This window comes from Nyctereutes procyonoides, unplaced genomic scaffold (genome assembly GCF_905146905.1).
Source record: "Nyctereutes procyonoides isolate TBG_1078 unplaced genomic scaffold, NYPRO_anot_genome, whole genome shotgun sequence".
NCBI classification, from domain to species: Eukaryota; Metazoa; Chordata; class Mammalia; order Carnivora; family Canidae; genus Nyctereutes; species Nyctereutes procyonoides.
Window position 1 is genome coordinate 17246655 of NW_026575082.1, and position 25325 is coordinate 17271979.

A 25325-nucleotide genomic window follows, 5' to 3' on the forward strand; every position below is an offset into this window, starting at 1 on the left:
CAGCAAAATGCATGACCCTAAAATAAGGGTGGTCATCATGTCTGCCCTCTTCATGTGTCCCTCATCCATCCTGCTGCCAGGGACCAGGGATGCCAGCCCCTGCTTGCCTCTCCAGCCTAATCTTTTGCTCAGGGATCCAAACTGGAGAGACAGGGAAGGAGAAGTTATGTGGTAGCATGTGAAGAAACTGAAAAGACACCAAAAGGTGGTAGGCAGGGGGAGACCCCTAAGTAGCAGGGCCCACGCTGAGACCCCAGAATTAGCAGAAGACATGAGAAAACAGTTATAGGTAAGCAGAAACTGTAAGCGAGGATGCATACAGATATGATAGCAGGAAGAGCAGATAAAGGGAACCAGTGAGTCACCATAATGGTTGAGGCTTTATTTATTTTTATAGCCTTGGGGGTGACCAGATACCCCAGTCTCTGGAGCACTGACTTCGGAGAACCCAACTATCTGCCACAAGGCCTTATCTGGTGATTGGGAGCTTCTGTGTGATTCCTGACCCTTTACGATGTGTGGCCCCTTCCAAAAACCTTTCCCCAGCTCAGGCCTTGTACGCAGCAGATGCGGAAGAAAACATCGCTGTAAGAATGAATTACTTGAGATAATCTAAGAAAAAATTGCTTCTTGCAGTCAAAATTTCCTAACACACAACCTACATTTTGGGGTGGTTATTTGTGGCCACCTCCTTTGGTTCACACAGAGTGGCCCTTGCCATATTTTCTCCAACCCAGCATATAGCTTGCTCTAATTGCTGAGCCAAAGATCCAATTGGAGTAGCCCAAGCTCATGCAGAGATATAGGAGAGACCAGGAAAATCTCAGACATAGGGTGTCAGCGCTCAGTGAGAGAAACTAAACACAGCCTCTGGCCCACTCAAAGAGTGGGAGATAACTCTCTGACTTCTTTGTATCCAGCTGCGATTGGAAGTCAAGTGGAAAAGCAAGACAAGATGTGCTGCAAAGAAGACAGGCAGCCTTAAGAAACGGGAAGGGCTTTAATTAGCTCTTGTCTGGGCTAAACGGGCCAGAAAAGTGAAAAAGGAATGACTTATTCTCTAGAAAGAACAAGATTAGTTCTTGTCTGGTGTACTTAGCAGGTATCAACAGACACTCGATAAAACAATGTCTTCCACTTCTCTCTCCCTCCCCTTCAAGCCTTTGAAAATTTACTTTATCAAAATTGTAGCCGAACTGTGTTGTCAGGGAAGTTCCGAGTGCAATCAGTTTGGACTAGTGAGGTAGCCAACTTGAAATCCTTTGGAACCACTCATGTTACGCACATCCCACCACGAGGGGGGCAGTATGCCAAATAGAGTGTGGCCCCGGGGTTCAAAGTGCTGGTCAACAGGAAGATGGTACCCTTCAGCCCAAGGTGGAGATCAGAGCCCTGGCTTTTCCCTGATTCAAAAAGTAAAAGAAAATAAAATCCCAGTTGAATGAGGCTTTAAAGGCATTATATCCAGCTCCTTTGAGAAATTAAAATTCTTCACAAACATGTGTCCCACAAACGTACATACACACACATGCACCTGCCCCAGTTATTTGCCAAACAGCACAACGTGCTTCTTTTATTTAAAAGGTGATCTTTTTCTGTCGATGTTTGGCTTCATTTCTGAAGGGGAAAATCCCGGCCGAATGAATTCCAGGTTCATGGTTCACTTGCTCTCTGGAGGAGCTTCCTGGGGAATGATATGGAAACTTGAAGGTAAGTAACTCAGGTGGAAACTTGCTGTGGTGAACACTTCTATCCTTCACTGGCCAAGGTCACCAATTTCTCTTTAATTGGGTGGCTGCCTGGAGCACCAGAGTGCTTCTGCCCCAGAGAGACTGTCTCCTCGTGTGTGCCTTTCTCACCTGCCACAGATGGTACTTTCTTCTTAAAGGTCCCCATGACATCCATGCCTACTTCAAAGAATCTGAGGCTCAGCACTGCTATCACTCATTTGCCTGTGTCCTCACCGAGTTGCCAAGACTATATGTTGGAGGAAGCATCTTCAGCCTAACGCCTGACACATAGAAGGAGCACATGGCTGAACGTTGGTTGAATGAATGACTGAGTGCATGACTGTCTTACCCATCATTGCATCCCACGCAGTGTTTAAGTATTCTAAGCACAGAATGAATTTATGTTGCATCAGTCCATTTTTGAGAACATATTTGGCGACCCTGCTGTCTAAAGCAGGCTATCTTGTGACCAAGCCCTTTGGAATTTGCAGAAGCCAACTACTCTTTTTGTAAACTTGGATGTGTTTTGGAACTTTTCCTTTTCCTTCTGAAAGCTTCGGAGAGAACTTGGGTATCAAAGAGAAGAAATGGTGCGTATTGGGTCCATGGGTTTGTACCCAACGGCTTCCTTGAGCCTGCCCCAAGGGAGGGGCAGCTGGGGGGGGTGCATTCCAAGGCGGCCAGGGACAGGCTTTCTGTGGGAGGGAAGGAGGAAGCAATGGAGGAATGGACCCAATGGCCCTCTGGTGTGAGGATGAACACAGTCTGTGTTGTGAAAGACAACCAGCTCACATCTTACCCAGCTCCTTGAGAAATGCAAATTCTTCACACACATAACTGTAAAGTGTCCTAGTTTACTCCTTGCCCCCTGCTAAGGGCCCTGGGCACATCCTCTGCAGCTCACCATACTGCCAGGTGGCAAAGTAAAAGCAGCAAGATCTTCAGGTACAGCACTGCCACCTGATGCAACAAAATATCCTTTATCTACAGCCTGTTGACCACTCAACTTCAAAATCAATAAGAGTGACGGATGCCCGGATGGCTCAGTGGTTGAGCGCCTGCCTTCGGCTCAGGGCCTGATCCTGGAGTCTCAGGATCGAGTCCTGCATTGGGCTTCCTGCAGGGAGCCTGCTTCTTTCCCTGCCTGTGTCTCTGCCTCTCTTTTTGTGTCTCTCATGAATAAATAATCAAAATCTTGAAAAAAAAAATCAAGACGAGTGATTATTTTCCAGATAGTAACAAAAAGGGATGATAATGTTAAAGATCAGTGTTTCTTCATCTGGAAAGAAATGAAGGCCATAACGAAAGCCTCTGAATACCCTGTTGATGGCTCTGTGGTGGCATCCAGGACCCTGAGATCACTGTCCAACGACTAGATTGAGATCAGGTCAGGGAAGGGACCCAGTCTTCTTCTTCGTGTCCCCAGAGCTCAGTACAATACCAGGCACAAAGTAACCAGACAACCCATGTCTTTCCAGTGAATAGCTCCTGATGCAGGAAAGGGGTAGTATACACATGGACCCATCCTTCGAATTCTAGAATTCCACACTAGGGATTGTTTCTCTAAAACCTGAAGGAGCCATTCTCAGAGGAACTAAAGGAAAGGGGACTTTACATGGCATCCTGTCCCTCATTCAGCAAGTGCCGCTTGACTTTCTTTTGTACCTACTCTTGGCAGGCAGCAACCACAGAACACAGGGATGAAGGGATTAAGCCTGAGTCCAGCTTGGCCACAGGCCAGTTGAACGGCCTTGGGCATGTCCCTGAACCTTTCTGGGCTTCAATTTCCTCATTGAAACAAAGCCTAAACTGGTGCATAATTCTAACATTCTAGCAGGATCTGATTTAAAAAATAGGCAGCCTGGGTGGCTCAGCAGTTTAGCACCACCTTCAGCCCAGGGCCTGATTCTGGAGACCCAGGATGGAGTCCCACGTCGGGCTCCCTGCATGGAGCCTGCTTCTCCCTCTGCCTCTCTCTCTCTCTGCGTCTCCCATAAATAAATAAATAAATAAATAAATAAATAAATAAATAAATAAATAAATAAATAAATAATATATATCCAGTAGAAAATACAGATTTAAGAAGAGTTCAGAAAAAATGTGTAGAATAGCCATCTGCATCTGGTTAACTGCTATGCTAGGTCACAAAACCTCCTCCAGGGATGGACGGGACACTGGACAGCCCCTAAGTGGCAGCTGTCATGTTCAAGATACACATTGTACTAAGATGAAAGGATGCATATGGCCTTGCAGGCCTGGCTCACAAAGCAAAGTAAGATCTGGGTCCTGGGGAGGAAAACATCTCAATGTGGCCACGTGGGTGCCTCTCAACTCGACTGTGATCTTAACTGCACTTCCAAGTGGACCTTTTCATCTTTCTGGCTATATTCAGAGTCATTAAGTGTCCCCAGGAATGCTTTATAAGAGAACCATGGCAGGAATTATGCCAGGGGCAGTAGGAGAGATGAAAGCAGAGCTGGAGAAGGATGCCATAATCAGAGATTTGGAGCAGTGGGGTTGTAGAGTAGTTGGCTCTAAAAGAGGAGTGGGAGGTTTGCCTTCTGTGTGTTCATTAGAGATCTCTAGAAAGAATGGATCCCCGGTCCTGGATGCAGAACTAACCCAGGCAGGAACCATAATAAGCCATTTCGTGAGCCAACCTATTAGAAAGGATATAGAGTGTCCTTCCTTTTGCTTCCTGTTGGATTCTATATAAACAAAATCTCAGGGCAAATGGCAACGAGGAAAAGGAATGCCTGAGGCCATTTCTGGGTCGTCCCTGAGCCTGAGAACACTCTGCAGCCTGAGGCTCTGAGCCAGCGAGTGCCACATCAGTTGGCTGGTCACTCCCTGTCTGGACAGCTTGGCCATCCCCTTCCAAACCCCAACACAGCCATTTAGACGTCCCTTTCTTTCCACTTCATGATTATGGTTGTTTCGCGGTGTTTGACTTTCTCTGCATTAGGAACGCTCACAGGGAAAGGTTGTCATCTGAGTTATCTTTTTCAGTCTAGGGGCTCTCCCTCAGAGTCCCCTGACAAACAGCCAGGGAGCCAACTTCTACTTAGCCGCAGTTGTGAAGCATGATAAGCAAGGACGGCCACAGGTGAAGGATAGAGCTGCAGATTTCAGAGACCCATGGGGGCTGTGGTTGCATTTCTAGAAAATCCCAGGATCATTCTCAGTCTCAGCTTGTCATCTCTGGAAGGAACCCCCAACCTGTCATCTTTGCCCTGTGTTGCATGGATCAGACAAAAGAGTGTGCGTAGGGGGCACTTGTACAACACAGAGCCCTTGATCACTTCTCCTTCAGTCACACGCAGAAGGATGTCAGCATATTACTTATTTCAAGGGGGCTGGTTCTCTTCTTGACAGCAAACAATGCCAGAAGGAAAGAAGTAGAAGATGGAGGGAGATGCAGAGCAGGAAGGAATGGACAAAAGCTTCTCAGCACCTTGGAGCCTTTACAGTGTATCATAGATGTGTGGACTGCACTCATGTGGTGCTTTTCAGCAGGGGACTTAGAGTTATTTTGCAAAGTTCTGCTTGTTTAGATCCCTAATAAATAGAACTGGAGCAATCAGAATGGTCCCAGACAGAAAGTGAGCCAGGGAATGCCTGTTTCTGAAAGTGATGTCAGATGCATTTAATTTGAAAGTATCCCCAGGGCCTGGAGCAGAACCGGACACATGGGAGCCTCTCAATACAGATTTGTTTGATAAATGAATGGCTGAATGATTGAACGGACTTATTTCTGATGGTTGCTCCAAACCTTTCAATCTGATTAAACATCTACTAGTTCATGTAGCCACGTCGAGGGAAAGAAGCTTTAGCCCAGCACAAAAAGAACCTACTCCTCACTTTAAACGCCTCTCCGAAAAAAAAAAAGTGTATTTCAATTGAGAACACCCCAGCTGGTCCAATTGTCCTGGAAGCTTGCTCGGGTTTAAAATGTTCAGATTTGCTCTGGCAACTCACACGTAGTTCATGTAAAATTTCCTGATGGCAATTCATTGAAACATAAGGAAAAGGACTTGGTGTACAAATTCAGTGATCAGCCCCGTAATTGGTTAAAATCAGTAGAAATCAAACATGTTCCAGAATTTCTGAAAGGTCAGTTAAGCCAGGTGTAGGTTTATCAGACAGTTGTTTTCTTCCAGTGGAAAGTGAGGCCCCGCATACTTTAATTTTGTTCCTATAAGTCTGTGGTTGGACAACCGAGGTTCAACCCGCTTTTTATTTTCCGGATCTAACACTTCCCTAACTATTCATTTCAACTCACCAAGCCTGGGTTGAACAGTTCCCACGTGCCTGGCCTTGTGCTGGGTGCTCTGGGGGACACGGCCATATTTTTTATTGACTCAGGAAAACAAAAAAATTCATCACCAGCTAACGTGTTTAACAACAGAGAACATCCGAGAGGCAAAGTTCGGATGACATGCTGCTTACAAGCACCAACGGGCCTGGATTTATTCAGTAATAACAACAGGACCGAGAACACTGTTGTAAGAGGAACCTCCCTGCCCATACCACGCGGATGCCAAGGCATTTATTGAGCGGAAGGATTGCCTAACAGTAGCTATTTAGTGTGATAATGGCGTTTGATAGTTTGGACACAAACACCATTGTCACACTCCACAGCTCTGCTAAGGAAAATCTGTAGCCGAGAGGGTGCTAACTCCACCTCTGCACTCCACCATTGCCACTGATCGCCATCAGGGAAACTTGCCAGCTTCATAAAGTGACCTGAACAGAGAAAAGAGGGATCATGAGTCAGGGGTTGGGGGGAGCATCTCGAGCCATGGAAAGAGATAAAACCACCAGGCTTCTGTGTCTGGAACAGTTGAAGGTAACAGAGGGACCCGTTGCCTGGTGTTCTGTTACCATCCCACGAAGGCCTCCCACCAATGGGACGGGACGGAAACTCCCTAATGGAAATGGAAACTCTGTTTGCAACAATTTTCTAAGAGGGTTAAGAGAGAAAGCATCCCTAGAGGGAATTGATTTTAGGAAACAAAGACTGAGTGAAAGGCCGTATTATCAACTGTAGGAATATGACCAGATTAACGGGCCCTCCTCACCTCCCACCCTTCCCTCCAACCCAATCTTTTGTCAGTAAATATAGTAAATTCTGCAGTCTAAGGAAATTAGAATGATTTTGTCTGGGGATATAGCATTTGGATGTGCTGTGATTTACTCTCAGAAACATCTATTGGATACCAAGGTATCCGATGGTGCTCAGATTTTAACTCTTACTTGCCTTGGTCATTTCCACCAAAGTAGAGGGTGAGACAAGAGGGGAGGTAAGAAAAGAAGAGAAAGGGAGAGAGGGGAGTGGTTCAATTTTTTTGTTTATAATATTCATTTTCCAGCAAAAGGGAGCCTCCTATGAATAAATCCCTTCTGTTTTCCTGGCTTTCCTGTTAAAAACTGATATATGAACTCTTTCCCACCATGGAGAGTGGGAGGAAATAAATCATTTGACCTAATCCTTTATTTTCCCCTAAATGCTAGAAAAGGGGAAGCTTGGGGGCCCGTTTATTTTTCCCCAGGGTAACTGAGATGTTAACCTTTGACCAGAGCTTTGCTTTGGCCATAGAATTAGCTCATTCTTAACAACTAAACATACACCATTCTACATTTTTTTCAGTAAAAACGGCTCTTATTCATATGCAGACCATGAAATCACCCTCTTTGACTCAGAATGTGTAGTTATTGGCACACTACAAAAGTCTCTTGGTCTTCAGGGGATGGGATGTTGAACCCTGCCTCTTTTCTCCCTTACCTTCTTGACGGTGTTGACTTCCTTATCCTCCTAGGAAATGACTGACTTCCTTTGGTTCCAGTCTGTGACTCTCACTTGCCCTGACAGGGTGTGGTCATTTGCAAGGTAGCAGGAGCGTGCCATTTGGCCCACTGGTACACCTGCTCTCTTCTGGGGGGAGCTCTTCACCTGGGCAGTTTTGGCGTGACTTGCACCAAATACAAACTCTAGAATTCCAGCTGGCCCCAGTCACGCCAACCCTTGGCACTCTGGGCACAGCCATGGTGGACATACTCTTGTGATTCTTCCCCAGAGCCGGGCTCATCTGCTTTGTCTTTGTCTGAGCAACTTACAACAGAAACCCTCACTTCCTGGTCACTTTTGTGATGTTGCTGACCATGACAAGAGGCTCCAGAAATCTCTTGGCCTCAGTTGGAAAGAGTCACTGGGTGGTGAACAATTCACTGGTTAGAAAGGTCCAGGGAGGACATGCTTGGAGAGCTGTCCGCGGGCAAGGGCTTGGGCCCATTTCACCTCTCAGGACTTGATGGCACTTCTCCAGGTGGGCTCTGTATGCTTGAGGTGTCTTAATAATCTGCAAATGAAAGAAAAGGAAAGGAAGAGTAAACAGAGAAGAGAGGAGAAAGTTAATGGGTTTCAGGTAAAGCTTACAAAACCCCTCCATTTATCAAAACCTCTATCTCTCTTGTCCAAGGAATTTATCTCAAGCAAAAAGCCCTTGGATTTGTAGAAAAGATTTTCTTTTCTACCGATTTCTATACAGATTTACCTATAAGGTTGTCCACGGAGGCACTGTTTATAATAGCAAAAAAGGCAAACAATCCAAATGATAGGAAAAGGGTAATAATATATTTATAACATAAACTAGTCACTTAATGTGACATTGTAGAAAAATGGCTGTTGACTTGGGAAGAGACTCAAGGTGTGTTACTGAATGAAGAAGCAGTTTACAGAACAGCAGACACAGTATGAGCTCTTTCCCGTGACAAATACATATACGCCCAGGGCAAAAGCATCAGATGTTAACCTTGTTATCTTTGAGTCGTAGAATCATTGTTCGTTTTTTCCTCCTTTTGCTCCTCAGCATTTATCAATCTCTGCAATTAACGTCGTACTTTTGTAATGAGAAAAATAATTAGAATTTAAACAATTTTTTAAACAGTGGATCTCGTAATGAAAATTCCTTCTTGCAAAACATTCTTTTGAAATAGGGAGGTTAGAGCTTCCACTGTTTTGTCGACAGGCTTGCAAAGTGAGTGCTGTGCAGAGAGATGAGCCTCAGGCTAATTTCCCAGCAAATTATTAGTGAAATACTTTAGTATGCAGAACAACAATTTTATGGTCTTATTGCACCCATCAATAAACACATATTTATTGAGTGCCTATTATGTTCTCAGACTTGTGAACAATATTTATTTATTTATTTATTTATTTATTTCTGTGAGTGATTTTTAAACGTGGTTATAACGGCCCTCATCTTTCACTGCATCTTTGTTTCTGCAGGAGAGGCTAAATTGTCAATCGGCAAAGCAGTTTAAACGAGCAAGTAGAATGTTTTCAGTTTTTTCAAATGTCATCCAATAACGTGCCCCTAGTGAAAAAATTACAAGTGGTTAATGCCAGGATCTACTGGGATATATTTTCTGAATTTCATGGTCATTTATCATTCTGCAGCTTAAAAAAAAAAAAGTCTTTTGTTCTATTATTTTCCAATTTGACAAGCGCATTTAAATAGTACCTGTTAATAAAGAACAGTGTTTATAAGCTGGTTGGGAAATAATGACACCTGTTACTTCCTGTAAAAAAAGTAATGCATCAGGCAAAGACGCTGGATGTTATCCAGAGTAATGTGCACAGATGCCAGCACCGTTTCCACAGCTTAGAAAAGACCTCCCCTTTTCTAAGGATCCTCCGTGAAGATCCTCTGCTTTACTTCCTGAGAGAGGTCAAGTACTACGCATTCCTAAATGCCTATCTATTAAAACTCAATTTCTGAGCAATGTCCGCATCTCCCTTCCCTCACCTGGACTGAACCTCTAGACATTTCTAGTTGCTGTGGTCAATTCAGAATGCAGTTTTCCCACTGAGCCTGTGGGTATGAAGAACAGGTCAGCTTGGTTTTGCTCCTTTGTTTATGCCATGGGTTTCTTTCCATAAATGGGGAGGGAGAGTTCATCAGGGAGGATGCCTTTGTAAGTCTAACCTTCTAGCAAATTCATCAGCCTGTGAGTATTCTGTGTGCCTCACAGCTCCTTGCAAGTTGATTCCAAAGTACCAGGGCAGGACTCCCTATTCTTTCTCATGTCAGATCTGGACATGAGCAGCTTGTCTGTGCTTTCAGATTTTATTTCCCAGGGGCTAAGAATGTTCTAGGGCCAACTGTGAGGACTGAAGTGCTACCAGGGTCTGTGAAGCGTCACCTTGCTACAAACCTAACCCATCAGCACCAAGAAAAGGGGGGAAAAAAGAGTTCTTAAAAAGCAGAAGATAAATGGAGATGCTTTTCCTTAATTCCAGATCCACATTTACTGTCATTTCAAACAGATGTGTTAGAGGCATCAATTTGATTCTTTTAGGCTGTTAGAGTCTCGATGAAGGCAAAGGAAGTCAGTAGCCTATGCCTGAGACTTGTCATTTTGAAAGTACATGGAAATTTCAAACTATAATGTTCTTGTCAACAGGGAGGAAAGGCACATTTCTTTTTCTTTCTTTCTTTCTTTTTCTTTTTTTCATTGAAATCCATCTACAAGGAAAATCTGGAAAGCTCCTTATGCCTGCATTTATTAGCCACGCTTATCGCCAACCAGGGGTGAAGGGGGAGGGGGAGGATCTTTGGGAAAAGTCTCAGGCAGGCCAGGGTCTCAAAAGACTCTTTTCAAAGAGAATTGTTGAGGCCAGAGGATTCCTAGGAACTGGTTTAATTCCTGGGCAAGTGTCTGTTTTGAGTGTCATCAAGGGAACAATGCTTCGGACAGAGGAACAACCCAGAGGCTGGCTTTTCAGGAGTTATCAGAGCGGGGCACAGGGAGCCTTGGGGCTGTGCTGGCCCCAAAGTACGGGGAAGGGGAAGGCGATTCCCGCTCCCCCCCCCCCCATTCCAATTATCCTGCTGTTGGGATCTTGTTGGAAGGCTTTGGTGTTAAGTCAGACCATCCTGAGACAGGAAGTGGCTCCATGTACCGCCACTCCAAGGATACAGAATAAAGTCCGGGCCGCCTCTGGGCCTCAACTCCTCCCTAGCTGTCCTTTCCTCCGCTTGGATGAGAGGAACCATCTGGAAGGACTCCCGTGTTCTCCGGCCTTCTGAAGAAACAGAGGAATCAAGGCAGACAGATCCAAATAGGCTGTGGTCAACGCTTCACGTGGCTCTGGTGCCATGTGGGCTTTTTGGAAACACCTGGGTGCAGAGCGCCCCCCGCTTCTCAGGGTTGGGGAGGTGGTCGGTGCTCGGGGAGGGGGTGCTTACCTGCCTGTCCACGCTGGGCTCCTCCAGGCCCGGGCCCTCTGGTCTCTGCGGGCTGTGCTGGGCGGCCGCGAACCCTGAGCTTCTGTGGGGGTTAGGCCTTCCCCTCTCCCTTTATGGGATCCAGGGTTTTAAAGTAAACAGTTCTTTCTCTCTCTGATAAGTCACATTAAATTATTGATTTGGAGGCAGGGAGGGCACGACCTTAGCCCGCTAAGTCATTGTCACCTTTGGCCAGGCTGGGAAGGCCAGCGCCCCCTCTGCCGGGTGGAGGCCTGAGGCCCAGCAGAAGGGGAGGCCGGTGGGGAAGGGAGGCCGTGGCGCCTGCTGAACTCGTCCTCCCCACACCCCCGGAAACCTGGACTTCTTTCCTTACACAAAGACTGCAGTTTATGACACTGTCACCTCCTCAGGTTTCTAGACTCGGAGAAGTCACTTGGTCACAGGAGACTATTAGTTTTATTAAATTAAATATATCCTGGACTCATCCTACTTAGAGCTCTTGACCAATACTTGGAAGCCTGTCTCACTCTCTTCTTGAACTGATCATTTCTGACGTAGTTACGATCTATTTGTTCATGCCAACAATTCTTTATTAAGCTCCTCCTTATCTGCTGAGCTCTCGGCATGCAGCGGTGAGCAAGACTGCAGAGTTTACGGACTGGTAGGGAGACATGCATACAGGTGCAGGAAGGTCGACAACCCCTGGGGGCTGCCGTCGGTCCTCAGTGTGGTCTGTTAGCTGCTATTATTTTTATTATTTTATTTTTAAAATTTGTGGTTTTTTAAAATTCCAGCGTGATTAACAGTGTTGTATTAGCTTCAGGTGTACAATCTGGTGATTCAACGCATCTTCACATAACTGCTATTATTTTTAATGACTCTGACCACTTCTTTTCTTCCTCAGGCCACCTGCTCATTTTGCTTTCTTAGAAAGGAAGCTATTTGTCACCCTCCTTAGCAATAACTGCCATGTAACAGGAGTTATGGTTATCCTGGTCTAAGCTCATGGAGATCTGAGGCATTGGGCGGCCTTACCTAGTAGATGTTATCATTTTGCCCCACTCCTACTTTTAGTTATCCTAACTCTTTTCAGGTGCAAGCGGGAAGCAAAAGTGTGCTTTGTGTGTGTGTGTGTGTGTGTGTGTGTGTGTGTGTGGTGTTTGTTTTGGTTTTTTTTCCATCTAAAAACTGATCTCAAGATATGAGCCCAGGGGGCCCTGGGTGGCTCAGTCGACTAAGCATCTGCCTTTGGCTCAGGTCATGATCCTAGGGTCTTGGGATGGAGCCCCACATGGGGAGTGGGGGTGGGTCCCTGCTCAGTAGGAAATCTGCTTCTCCGTCTGCCCCTCTTCTCCTCCCCTCCACCCTGCTCCTGCATGCTCTCTCTGTCTCCCTCCCTTCCCCTCTCAAATAGATAAATATAAAAAAAATAAGAGCCCAAAATGGTGCCTGCTATTTGGTCCTACTACAGTTCCCTAAGTGCCTGTGGGAGGCCCCTCCCCTGGTTGCCTCAGACCACCTTGGGTCACCCTGCAAATTCACCCCTAGAGAAGACCAGAATCTTACCCAAGAGGGCTGAGGGATTGGCTGTGACCTTCCAAAGGCCAGCACATTCCTATGGTAAAAGCCCAAATATTCATCCCAAAAGGGGAACATTCGGAGCCCTATGGAAATCGCCAGGGCCCTGTGTGCTCTGGCTTTGTTCCATGGATGTGGAGGCAGCATCATTTTTTTAAGCTTATGTTACTGGCACTGCCTGTGGTTAACTTGCTTTGTAGTTGTCAAATGGTTCTCCTGGTTACAACAATTGTATTTCTTTTTGGAATCATTGTTGGTTTTTCTCTTTTAAAGTGAAATGGATTCCCCAGAGCCTTCCGTGTAGACATTATTTCAAAGGGCAGGACAAAACCCTTAGTGTGGGCTTCGCATAAACATCTGGGTCATTTTCATCTCTGGTCTATCCAAGTTGCATTTTTGCCAAGATAGTTTTCCCTTTGTTTGGAAAACCACAATGAAGATACACGTTCAACTTTTAGATGATTCCTTTTAAATTCCCAGACATGGTATTTGCAAGGATTCTGGATTTCAAAGAAAGGACAAATTGTGTCCTATCTATAATCTTTAACAAACTTCTTCCAGCAAATCACACAACCCCTGCCTTTAAAATTGATTTTTTGGGAAGTCTGAGTGGCTCAGTAGTTGAGCATCTGCCTTTGGCTCAGGGAGTGATCCGGGGTCCTGGGATCTGAGTTCCACATCAGGCTCCCCGCAGGGAGCCTGCTTCTCCCTCTGCCTGTGTCTCTGCCTCTGTGTCTCTCATGAATAAATAAAATCTTTTTAAAAATTTGACTTTTTTTTTTAAATAAGAGAGGATGCGTTCTTTTAAGACAAGATAGGTTTGAATCCTGTGAGGTTGGAGTTCAGCTTGGAATGTCTGCATCCCTAGTGTCTGTACTCCGATACAGGCTACAAAACTGGGCTTTGGGAACAGTCAAGATCACAATCAGGTGAGTTTCCACAGGTTGCAGCTGGAAGCTGACCCCGCCCCCTGCGGGTGACTCTAGTTTTCTCCTCCTTCTGCCAAGAGCAGCAGGCTTCTTGAAATGGAAAAAAAAAAAAAAAAAAAAAAGCCTTCTGTTTCAGTGAAGAGTGCTGAATTTTGCCAGGAAGGAGGCAGAAGTTTGGGAACTGGGAATCCTGGGTCTGAGATTCTTTGCCTTTGGATTTTTGCCTTTGTTCCAGATGCTTTATTTCTGAGGCTTTCATTTCCTCTCTGGGTAGCAAAGCTAATGGTTGCTTGCCATTTGCTCTGAAAACTTAGGTGAACAGGAGACGAATTAATTTTTATTAATGAGTAGAGAGAAACAAAAATGGATAGAGAGCAATGATGGAGGGCAGGAGCTGTGTGGACTAACTGCATGCATTGGACGAGGACAGGAAGAGACCAAAGGAGTCGAATTTACTGCACGTGAGGCAGGGCCAAGCTCAGCGGAACTGGAAGGATGCTGAATTGTCACAGCCTCAGATTTGCTACCAAGAGAATCAGTCACTTCAAACTACTGTCACAATCCCGCGCCTCAGTGAAAGCAAAGAAGGCTGACAGCCGGTACTGGTTTCATCCCAGTAGTCACACGCAGGTCGCCTTCTCCCACTAAAGGTCCTGTTCTCATGGTGGGACCAGGCTCAGAACACCAGTAAGCATGGAGGGCAGGAGCCTGACTGCCATGGGAGGTGTGTGAGTGTGTGGTGTGTGTGTGGGTGGGGGGGGTTAAATGAACGGTAATTCTTTTTTTTTTTAAAGTAATCCCTTAATAGCATCTCATTTTCAAATTTCCCAATCATCGCTAAAAATTTTCTTAGAGCTTTTCGTTTATTCTTCCTTTTTTAAAAACTATAATCCAGTCAAGATTCATGCCTTGTATTTGTTTTTTCTTCCTTCATTGTGCTTTCGTTTTTTTAAAAAAGATTTTTTAAGTAATGTCTTAAATGTTGGGTTGTCTACACCCAACATGGGGCTCGAACTCACAACCCCAAGACCAAGAATCACATGCTCTACTGACAGAGCCACCCAGACGTTCCTTCCTTATTGTTTAGATGGCAGAATAAATCTAGTTGCTCTCTAGAGCAACTCTCTAGAGCAAAATAAATCTAGTGCTCTCTAGCCACTGTCAAAATGTTTTATTTCCATGATAGGTTTTCCAAAGATTGGCCACTCCTCTGGGACTTCTAATGAGAAAGGTCTAGACACAGAACCTTTAAACTTTTTTAAATCTTTAAACCTGGCTTCCCTCCCCTTCCTGAAAATGAGCAATACTCTGTTAGTAAACCTTCCTCAAACATCAAACAAGAATCTCCACTGAGACCTCATTCATTCGTTCATAGAAGAAATATTTGTTGAAGGCCACAGTGTTCTCAGTACTATTCTAGATACAAGGTCAAGGCAGCAACAGCAAAAAACCAACCAACCAACCAACCTGCACTGAATGGCCTTGCCTCATGGAGTTTACATCCGGGAGGCAAGCAAATAAAGAAAATAATTAAAGAAAGGTAGAGTAGAGGGTAGTGATGTTGGGGGAAGGAGTCAGGTTAAAGTAGTGTGATATCTGAGGTGGGGTTTGAGCAGAGAGCAGTAGGTTAAACAATGAACCATGAGGATGCCAGGCAAAAGAGCATTTCTAGGCAGAGGGGCCCGCGTGCTTGGGGGTGTCTCCAGCATGAAGAAGACTAGTACAGCCAGTGTGGTAGGGAGAGGGGAGTTACAGGTTCCTGACCCTACGGGCTCTAACTCTGTCTAGGGGCAGGCAGTGTTAGAATTGAATTATAGGACACCCACCTGGTGTCTGAGAATTGCTTGGTGGCGGAGGAACTCCCCTGCCCTACAACACACACTCACACACATTGTAAACTTATGGGCAGGATCTTAACCACATACTTTGGACAATCTCAAATGCACTCCAGGTGCTGAATCTCTGCTATAATTTTCTTGAAGGTCAAGGCCAGGTCACAAAACATATATATATATATATATATTTATACACACTTGCATGGTTTCCTTGAAGTTGAAACTTGGCAGGAAACTCAGGGCCCTTTGATCACTATAATAACATTCCCTCTGTCTCCCTCTCCATCCAGGGTCAGGTTGAGAAGGTTGGTTTGTTCTGAGAGGGAAGGGGGGGGGCGGCAGAGGGGGAGAGAGAGGATCCTAAGAGGCTCCGTGCCCACTGTGGAGCCTGACCTGGGGCTGGACTTCACCACCCTGAGATCAGGACCTGGGCGGAAATCAAGAGTCAGATGTTTAACCAACGAAGACTGAGAAGTTGGCGCGAAAATGGGTGTGTTCATTGAACGTATGGAGGCCTTTGTGCTCGTCCGAGTGTTTCTCCTAGACCCCACCCCCGCCCCATGCACTGACACATACACACTGTGCACGGGGACTCGCTCCCCTTCTCTCCCTGCTCCCACCCCCAGGACTGCCCCCCTTTCCACAGGGAGGCCTTTGTGACCTTTGACCTCCAACCCTGGGTCTCCCCTGAGGTCTGTCCACCAGCACGTCCCAAAACATTTTTTTTTTTTAATTAAGGTAATTGGGACCCCCTGGGTGCTCAGCAGTTGAGCTTCTGCCTTCGGCTCAGGGCGTGATCCTGGAGTCCCGGGATCGGGATTGGGATCGAATCCCGAGTCGGGCTCCCTACAGGGAGCCTGCTTCTCCCTCTGCCTGTGTTTCTGTGTCTCATGAATGAATAAGTAGGATCTTTAACAATAAATACATAAATAAAATAAATAAATAAAAATTATCATAAAAACTAAGCTGACGGATTTGCCCTCTATCCTGGCTGCAGCTGATTTCCGTTGCACCTTCGTTCCGGAGGCGAGCGGAGTCTGCACGGGGTTTGCACCCAGGGCCACGGAAGCCGGAATTCACCCAGCAGGTGCCAGTTCCTCCATCTGTGGTCTTCCTGTCACACCCCGACTCCTGCGAGGACGGCACGCAGCCCCCGTCACCCCTCCGCTGCCTCCGGTCACTTCCTGCGGTGCAAACGTCAGGCCAGGGGACTGTGACCGTCACGACACGAATTCAGTCCGGGAGCGTGCGGCCGCGCACCCGACCTCGGTGGGCTGACGGTCGCCGACGTGCGCGAGGAGGCGCGAGGCCCCAAGGCGCCCCCGCGGGAGCTGACGACGCGGGGCCTTCCGGCTGCGGCCCGGCTGCGCGTCTGCGGAAGCCCGCACAAGGGAACGGCGGAGGTGGGACGCGGTCAGGGCGGCCGCTGCGGCCGGGGCGCCCAGCCCTCCACGGGAAGGCAGCCGCGACGCCTGGGGCCGGGCGCAGGCACAAGCGCTCAGCCGCGGGGCGCAGGCCAAGGCTCCGCTCAGTCGGGCAGCGGCACCGCGCGGGCGCAGCGACTACTTAGAAGACGCTGTCTGCTAAGGATGGGCACAGGGGACGACGGGAGGCACAGGGGATTGTGGGTGACGCCGGGCCGAGCTGCTGACGACGGGCACAGGGGATTGTGGGAGGCACAGGGGATTGTGGGTGATCAGGGCCAAGCTGCTGACGATGGGCACAAGGGCTTGTGGGGGGTACAGGGCCAAGTTCCTGATGAGGAACACAGGGGCTTGTGGGTGATGCAGCCGAGCTGCCGCTGATGCGCACAGGGGCTTGTGGGAGACACAGGGGGTTGTGGGTGACGCAGGGCCGGGTTCCTAATGAGCACAGGGGATTGTGGGTGACGCAGGGCGGAGCTCCCGATGATGAGCACAGGGGCTTGTGGGAGGCACAGGGGATTGTGGGTGACGCAGGGCGGAGCTCCCGAGGATGAGCACAGGGGCTTATGGGTGACGCACGGGATTGTGGGTGACACAGGGGAGGGGCAGAGCTTCTAACAATTAGCACAGGGGGTTTGCGAAACAGCCGAGCTCCTGACGATGAGCGCAGGGCATTGTGGGAGGCCCGGGGGCTTGTGGGAGCTCCCAGGGCTGAGCCCCCGCAGCGGCCCGGGGCGCGATGGCGGGGAGGAAGGCAGCGTAGCTCCTTCCCAGTCGGCTCGGTGCAGCTGGGAAGCAGGGGCGGGAGGAGGCGGCCCAGAAGCGGGTAAAAGGGAAGCAGTGGACCAGGAAGGGCGCACAGAGGGCGGTCAGGGGTCTCGTTCGGAGACGAGCGCGAGGCCGGGTTCCGAGCAGGGCGTTTGTGGCCAGAGCCCCGGGAGCCCGAGCCTGTGCGGGCCCCTCCCTTGCTGGGTGACCTCGGGCCTGAACTTCCGACTCTGTGAAGTTGAGACGCCACACCTCCTCCTCCGACCTGCTGAGGGGTGACGGCGCGATGCGACGCGATGCGACGACGTAGGGAGCAGCGGATGAGCATCACTCCTGGCGTTAAGCAGCTGTTAGGCCAGAAGGCTTGCGAGCCTCAGCTGGCCGGGGGGCGGGGGGGTAACATCCTGGGCCGCGGCCCCGTTCGCTGGCGGCTGCTGCCTCCCCTGCAGCTGGGACTGGACTCCAGGGGCTGCCAGGCCGCGAGGAGGGAGGGCCCTGGGGTCTGAGGTTCGGGGCCACCCCAGAGGACGAACGTGGGCCTGGCCTGAGCCCCGAGGATTCCCCTCTGCCTGGGGCTCCCGAGTGACCATGACAGGTGACCCGCTGATGGAGGGGCCCCGCCGGCCTGTCTGCACCACAGCCCTCCGCTCCTGTCGCTCGGCTGGCTCCTCGGGCCCGCGTGGGGCCGTCGCGGCCTCTCCCTGCCTGCTGCTGGAGCTGCCTGGGTCTCCGCCTGGACTGGACCGGAGCGGCGGGGCAGCGGCGTCCCGGAGCCGGGGCTGGGCTCTCGTCCCTGGTTAACTGGCCCAGAAACAAATCCACGGCCTCCCGGTGCTTTACTTGGCCTGAGACGGGCAAATCATCCCTTTGCACCTTTCTCAGTAACAAAATAAAACACCGGGTCTTCAGCTTGTGCAATGTCCTCATTTTGGGGGGTTCCGGAAAGCCCTTGGTTGTTGGCTGCTTTGCAAGAAAGTAACTGATTGTTTCTCTATGACAAAAAAAAATTTTTTATCACTAAAATCGTGTGTAGTCTCTTCTGCTTTGTTTTCATGCTTCTGCACAGAAAATGACTTTTCATTTCAATGCTGAATCATCGTGTAATCCTGGAAGACATTTTAAATGGCAAACTCAAACTACGCTGTGCCAACAATGCAGGTCGCTCCTCCGAGGCGGCAGCACGACCAGCAGTGACCGGGCGCTCGCAGCCACATAGATGACGGTTGCATCATGTCTGCCGCCTGCCCAACGGCGATGATGATCCTGTTTTGTCTACTAAACGCAGTTATTTTGCAAAAATATGATAGCTTAGAAACCTGCATTTTTCTTTCAATATTCTACAATCCACTTCCAACATTCTTTTTTTTTTTTTTCTTAAGATTTTATTTATTCATGAGAGACACAGACAGAAGCAGGGAGCCTGATGTGGAACTCGATCCCGGGACCCCAGGATGACACCCTGGGCCAAAGGCAGGCACTAAGCCGCTGAGCCATCTGGGGATCCCCTCCTTCCAACATTTTTTATTTTATTTTATTTTATTTATTTATGATAGTCATCACAGAGAGAGAGAGGCAGAGACATATGCAGAGGGAGAAGCAGGCTCCATGCACCGGGAGCCCGATGTGGGATTCGATCCCGGGTCTCCAGGATCGCGCCCTGGGCCAAAGGCAGGCGCCAAACCGCTGCGCCACCCAGGGATCCCCTCCTTCCAACATTCTTAAAGATAACCTTGGATTCCATTTTATTTCATTCTGTTCCATTGACTGAATTTATTATTCACCAAAACCCTATTTTGCAGTCAGTTAGGTGCTTCCTTTATTTTCAAATTAACAGTGATGCACAGGGACCTATGAGTGGCTCAGCCGGTTAAAGTGTCTGCCCGGACTTAGGTCGTGATCTCTGGGTCTTGGGACCAAGTCCCACATTGGGCTCTCTGCTGAGCAGGGAGTCTGCTTCTCCTTCTCCGTCTGGCCCTCCCCCTGCTCATGATCTGTCTCTCAAATAAATAGATAAAATCTTAAAACACAAAACAATGATGCAAAGACCATCTTTACCAATTAAAAAAAGCACACAGCTTTTTTAATTTTTAAAAGGCTTTGGTACATACTGCATTATTAATTTTTATTTTGAGACATCAAGAAAAATGGGCAGAGGTATTCCTTGCCTATGAGACCTTAAGTGTTATAGGATGACTTTCCTCATTTCTATGTTGGGAATCACAAGTTGTATCTATTGACAAGCAGTTTTTCCTCAGTTGGAATTGCCAAATCTAGTAAAAGAAAAGAAAAAAAAACCAAAAAACCCAAAAGACAAAAAAGCACAAGACATCCACATTTTAAAATTTTAAAGTTTAATTTCAAAGAAACAAATGTTTAGTTTACATATGTCCCGTGCAATATTTAGGTCATACTTATACTAAAAATTATTTATTGTTTATCTGAAATGCAAATGTATCTAGATATGCTCTATTTCGTATGGCAACCCTATTTGAATGTATCCTAGGAGTCTGCAGGATCCTGTGCTGCTACTATGCTGACCTGGCTCAGCTCCTTGGGGAAATTGAAAGTCAGCTTCCTTAGAGTTACTTTGTTCCTTGACCACACAATTATTTTAATAAGTGTTGCATTTAACCTTAACTCCTCCATTTTATGAAAGTCACTATCAACCAGGCAGACAGGGACAACTGCAGAAGGACCAGTAGACTCAGAATCCAAAGGCAAAGATCAGCAACCCAGCCTAGCCCATTCTGTGTTACCTTCATCTCCTAGAGCTTCTATTTTCCTACATAAAAAATAGGGAACAATATTACAACTCTCAGTCTCGCTACATAATAAACAGCAAGTGGGCTGATTTACATGAAAGGGTTTTTTAAATATAAACTACAAAACTCCAAACACTACAATCTAAGAACCATGGGGAAGAGTCCCATGATGCCAGAGCTATAGATGGACTGCATTTTCCCAGGTTCGTGCTGCCGTGATTTCCTCTAAATAGTCACCCCCATTCACTCCTTTTCCCCACAAGTAGAAAGCTATTTGCCAGGCGTCAGAAAAACGCCCACCACTCTTTGGATGGTTCAGCCAAAGGTGTTGCAAGCAGAAAACCAAAGACAACTGGGGAAGTCATTTCCTCCAGAAGCATTAGGGATAACAGACCAATTTTTGTGTTATAAGACCAGGATTTTAATTAGACCTGAGTTTAGGGGGTCTCTTCTTCAATCCAAGTATGTAAAGGGCAGCCAAAAGTAATCAATAACTCAGACAAGAATTTGGAACCAGGAAAAAAAAATCAATTGAATTAACCTCAAGTGTATTCACTATTTTGGCTGAATTTGTGAGTAGGGGGAAATCCCAGCTAGGACTGTCAAAGGGAAGCCGTCAGCATTTTGTTACAGCTGTGATGTCCCAATGGGGCTGAGGAGCGCCAGACACTTGGTTGAATCTTTGTAACGGCCTGCAGCAATTGTCTAGCTCTTGAAAATGTCTAAAAATATGTATAATTTCGGGCCACGGAATGCATTCTCAGTAGCACACAAAGCCTAAAATCAAGAATTTCTAACGTTAGATGCTTAAAATAATAAAGTCAGAAGACCAAAAAAAAAAAAAAGTAGCAATATAGAACACAGTCACGTTTCTTCCATTTACAGAGCGTTCCTCTGAGTCAAGATTGAATACTTCAACGTGAAAATCATGAAAGGATGTGAACATGGAGATTGCAGAAAAATAAACGCATGAAAACATGTTAACTCCAGATTCTACATTCATTGTAGAATGTAGATGAGATATCACTTATCAGTGGACAGATAAGTAAAAATTAAAAAGCTGGTCCATATCCAGTTTTGGTCAGGCTGCAGGCAACCCGCCACTCTCAAACACTTGTTGCTGGAAGTGTTAACAGTCTACTTTTTAAAGGATCATTTGACAATATCAGTTAAAATTGGAAGTACATCCCTCTTGGTCCAGTAATTCTGCTAAGGCAGATTTACCATATAGACATAGTCACAGAAGGATACTAAAACATGTATATAAAAATATTCATTGCTACACTGTAAGAGCAAAAAATTGAAGCAAATGAAATATCAATGGTAGAGTGGGTAGGCAAATCACGGAGCTATATGGTATGGCCCTATAATAATATAGCTATATCATGCCATAGTGTGCAGACATTTAAACAGAAACAGAAAAGGACTGGGAATTGGGGTTGGGATGATGACTAATGCCATGCCTCCCAAGCCTGAAATATATCAGAATACATTTGGTATAAATAAAAAAAGATCTGAATAAACACTTATGTGCATTTGTATATGTATTTATTTGGTGGTCATTTACTTTTTCTTTTCTTTCTTGAAAGCTACAAAGAACATAAGGATGGTAGGCCTGTGGGGGAGAGGTAGGGTGGGGGGCTTTTGCATTTTGGGCTTTACCTGGCTGTCCTTTCATTGCTTGGAGGGTCAGAAGCAGAGCTCCAAGGCCTCTGAACCTGGCAACAGATGCAGGAAGACATGGTCTCTCGTCCAAAAGCTGAGAACAGATGCCGCAAGACATCAAAGGACTAGGATTTCCGCACAGACAAGGCTGGCTGGCTTGGTGTTACGGGTCATGGTGCAGCTGCAAGCACCAGCAGAAGTGACCTCCAATTGGAAGCAGAGGGCCTTGACACTCAGGGGTTCCGGGGGCCGGTCATAGTGGGCGTTAGGGGAGCTTTCACTTGATCCAAAAGGGAGGCCGATGGCTCCGAGTGTTTGCAGTGTAAGTGTCAGGGGTGTCAGGGGGAGATGTGACTGTTTCCCTGCCAGCATTAGACTTTGATGGTGACCAGCTGCTAGAATCAGAACTGTTGAGTTCTAGGGGATGAATTTCCTTTGCAGATAGTGACTACATTGTTAACCACCCTTTCAGCCCCTTTCTTAACTTTTCATCAAGCGGTAAGGACAGGACCTTCTCCTGGCAGAACCATGAGTGAGGAGAACCCGAGGCCCCGGGGTTCTGAGGGTTCACTCCTGCCTTCAGGACCTTCTCCCCTCTAGGCTGCAGAAAGGAGACGCAGCAAGGGCCTGGAAACCCACATGCACACCAAGCCTTTGAAGACACGTGGGTGCTCTTGTGATTGATGGAAAAGAGATTTAATGTTCTATTGAATTCAATGTAACTTTGGTCATGATGCATTTTCTTAACCCATAGATCTTAAAAGTTTAATCTCTTACTATGTGGGTGTGTGTATGGGGTTCTGTGGATTTTTTAAAAAGGGGTTGTTATACTTAAGAACTACTAGTCTAGGGAAAAGGATCATTCAATAGATGGTTATTGAATGCTTCTTGTGTGCAAGGCCCCATTCTGAGCCCTGGAGATACACACGAATTAAACAGTCTTTGTCCTCATAAAAACGTACAGTCTGGTGGGAGACAGAAGCCAGACAACAGGTGGCTAGTGGGTGAAATACTGGAGAAAAGCTGGATTTAGGTAGAAGATAAGGAACATGGGTGGAGGTTGAGTTTTAGGACTTGGGGACATGATGCCACTGCTTCCCTGGGGATGTGCCTGTTGAAAGAGGAGCTTCAAAGGGCATGAACATTAACAAAAAGGACTCAATTTCTGCTGGTGGGATTTCAGGAACTATTTTGGCGGGTTGCAGCAAGCCATTTAACTAGCTTGACTGGAAGACAAATTATAACCTTTGATAAAATAACAAGATATTATTCATAGTATATATGTTAACAATCAGTATCATCAACATATTAACCATTTGGTGTCCGACATGGATTTATAGTCGCTGCCTGTGTGAAGGACTCTGTTTTCATATATTTAAGGATATATCTGATGATTGCATCTCTAATGCTATTAGAATGTCAAAATAATGCTTACTGGGTCTGGAATGATGCTACTGTTTGGGGGGCTATTAGCCAATTGTTGGAATTTGAGCCTGACATGCACAACAGGGAAAATCCAGTGATAAAATCACCAATAATAGAAATAGAAGTCAATTATATATTTTTTAAAATGAAAAAGAATTTAGGACCTAGCTGGCTGGTAAGAGATAGCATGTGGAGCTGGTGGGTAATAGATGGTACGGGCTTTCTTACTTAAACTATCAATGTCCTTTATTTTTATTTTTTTAAAAGATTTTATTTATTTATTCATGAGAGACACAGAGAGGCAGAGAGGCAGAGACACAGGCAGAGGGAGAAGCAGGCTCCCACAGGGAGCCCGATGTGGGACTCGATCCTGGGTCTCCAGGATCACGCCCTGGGCCGAAGGCAGGCGCTAAACCACTGAGCCACCCAGGGATCCCCTCAATGTCCTTAAAAACATTGAAATCATCCTGAAGGGTATTCTTAATTAATATGACTTAAAGTATATTTTGTTGTTAACGGTTACCATGTTGGAAGATACTCACAAAACTCCCACAGGGAACCTGTCTGCCAAGATGTATGTTCCCGAGGGAGGCTCATCTGAGTGCCACCAAGTTAGGCTTCACTGGGAAATGAGGAATGCATCCAGACCTTCCAGAAATCTTCTGTGCCTGTATTCATCCATTGGGTTGGTGTCGTAGCAAACTTCAAGGTGAAGGAGAATGTTTCAGCCATTCATTGTAAGGCAGAAAGGTCAATTTCTATGAAATTCATAAACCTCCCTGTGAGGCATCCCAAATCAAATGGAGATCAGCCCTGGATGGTGGAGACTTTGCTTTGGGATAAGTTCCCCCACCTGCCTAGCTTCAGTTTTCCCTGGGGTAGCTCTCGGAGACTGGTTGGCATAATCCCCTTGAAGCTCTAATATTGAGGCTTTCTCCGTGGCAAATATATTTAGTTTTCCAACCTCTGCTCCTTAGCTCCTTTGCTTCCCTTCTCCTCCATGAATGTCGGTCACATAGATGGCTGTTATATTTCTAGCCAGGGAGCATTTGTCACAGAAAAGATCAAGATGCATCAGGATCCTCTAGCTGTTGACAGGCCACATCTCTGCCTGTCCCTCAGGAGGGACAAACAGCATCACACAGGTAAGGGAACAGTGTTAGCCCACGACATTTCACACTGGTACCTAAGCCCCAAGGAAGTAGAGTGAACATGGCCAGAGAATTGCCTGACACTGAATGAGGGTAGCAGTCAGCTTTGTCATCAGCTAAAGAGAAGCCTATTTTGCTGACCAGAAGACAGAGGTCAGAGGTTCTTGTTGGGGGCTCCAATTCATCCAACCACTACGCAGGGTGTAGTGGGGGGAGGGGGCAAAGATGGGGGCCTCCTCTCAGACCTCATGATCTTTTCGGAGAAACCAGACTCCTGCTGGTAGAGAGAAACTAATTACCCCTGGTCCCTCAGGTACTGTAAGCTAGACAGTCAAGAGGCTACTTGTGCTTGAAAGTCAGCAAACCTGGGCCACTGCCTTTGAGCACTTGCAATTCCCTCATGTGCTTGGATTTAACTTCCCCTCAATAAGAGGCAAATATATCTTGACACCAACCTCAACGTGATTGTGGACTATGGAACGTTTCTGTTGGCTTCGCCCTGATAGGACTGAGAGGTGGCTGAGCTGGTCTCAGAGCTTCTACAGTCTCTTGTGGCAGTCAGATTTCCTCTCCTGGGCAGCCTCCTCCAGTGCCTTTAAGGTTCTCTTTAGGCACCAGAAGCTGCCATAGGACACCATGCAGAGCCCAACCATCCCCGCTAGTGACCCTCTTGCCTCTTGCCCACTGTAGAAATCTACTAGCTTTACACAGTATTGGCAAGGGTGTGGGGAACAGGCACCCTCATCTACTGCTGGTGAGCATACAAATTGCAAAGAAAATTATCAGAATTACAGATGCCCATATTTT

The 25325-nt window shown here is 46.9% G+C and overlaps 1 long non-coding RNA gene across 1 annotated transcript; it reads right to left on the minus strand.

Moving 5' to 3' along the window:
* Positions 1-5843: 5843 nt before the first annotated feature.
* On the minus strand, positions 5844-11084 carry LOC129514573 (uncharacterized). Its single transcript, XR_008665458.1, has 3 exons — positions 10982-11084; positions 7516-8089; positions 5844-6476 (listed from the first exon to the last, which is right to left on the minus strand). It is a non-coding gene; the product is annotated as an uncharacterized LOC129514573 (long non-coding RNA).
* Positions 11085-25325: the final 14241 nt, after the last annotated feature.